We start from the raw sequence: 1,591 nt of genomic DNA, 5'->3' as shown, positions 1-1,591 counted from the left end.
TGTCCTGACAAGCAGGAACCACGCCGAGACAAGGAATAAGTCTCTAGTGTTTTATTACTGCTACAGTAGACGGAAAATCCTACTAAACTGAAGAAGTGTGAGAAAACCCAGACAGATAAACCCCAAAAGTCAAGGCGGGTCTGTTCTGTGTCTCTTTGAATGACAGCTCAAATTCTCTCTACTACGCATGCGTTTTCCCCCCTGGATAGGGGCCCCCTCCTGCTCACCATCGGTGCTCATGACAAGATTAAAGCATTGGCCATAAAACATGCTGGTTGACTATGGCTAACCACTCTGATTCTGTTTATCTATTGCAGTAAGCTGTGGTGAGGAAGCTTAATAAATAGCTTCATGTTCTTAGCGTTCAAGCCAGAACTGGTAACCATGATTGGAAACAAGTTTATTAACCACAATCTGTGTTATTTCAGCTTGGCATGATAGAATGACAGATCATGATTAAGACTGTTCTACTATTACATCAGGAAAGGGTAATGATTAACCCAGACTTGGAGAATGAGAGTTTGGGATGGAAGTCCAGCCATGGCCTGGTGTTTTCAGCCATGGATAGGGCTCCTGACCTGAGCCTGTGTCTTAGCCACACTAATCAGGTTTCTTAGGATAAAGTGGTGCAATCCATACCTGAGCTTCACGGAAGAAAATGGTATGCTTTAATGTTTGCAATCTAGCTATGAATTCAATTACAGTGTATGATAACTGTGAATATTCATTGTATTATTCTCCCACACTTTTCTCTCCTGGTTTAAGCAGTCTTTTTTCCTTTGATTTTTGCCAGAAATATTTTTTTAATCTGCAATTGTATTTTTTTAATTGCTGTGCCTTACAAAAGAAATGAAGAAATTTGAATGTAAAAGAGTACCTTGCGTGCAAAATTATTAATACTGTGATTTTTTTATTAAAAAAGGGAAACAAACTATAAGTAACTTTTTAACAAAATTCCTGTGATGGCAACATTTATTTGATCCATGGTTTTAGCAGTGCAACCTTGTTGTTTCCTTTGGATGATTTTCAGGTTTATTTATATGAGTCTGAAATAAAAAAAAATGTTCCTCTGCTGCGTTGGGAGTTCTTTAAATAAAGCTTTCTTATTGCCTCTTTTAAAACTCAGTGGGAGGTTTAAGGAGGGACATGATTCTTTTGTGTAGGAAAAGCAGACAGTTCCTTCAGTGGAATTACATTTTTTTACAATTTTACTCCCTTGCGTTACACAATCTGACAAATTCTGAGCTGTAATATAATTTCTTACGGTTAAGGCAATGGGCTAGAAACCAGGAGACTGAGAGTTCTAGTCCTGCCTTAGGCATGAAAGCCGGCTGGGTGATCTTGGGCCAGTCCCTCTCTCTCAGCCCAAGAGCCAATCAGGCGTGGTATGAGAGTTCTAGTCCCGCCTCAGGCATGAAAGACAGCTGGGTGACCTTGGGCCAGTCCCTCTCTCTCAGCCCAAGAGCCAATCAGGCGTGGTATGAGAGTTCTAGTCCTGCCTTAGGCATGAAAGCCGGCTGGGTGATCTTGGGCCAGTCCCTCTCTCTCAGCCCAAGAGCCAATCAGGCGTGGTATGAGAGTTCTAGTCCCG

This window comes from Candoia aspera, chromosome 5, assembly GCF_035149785.1.
Source record: "Candoia aspera isolate rCanAsp1 chromosome 5, rCanAsp1.hap2, whole genome shotgun sequence".
Taxonomy (NCBI): Eukaryota; Metazoa; Chordata; class Lepidosauria; order Squamata; family Boidae; genus Candoia; species Candoia aspera.
This window is presented reverse-complemented; position numbering follows the sequence as displayed.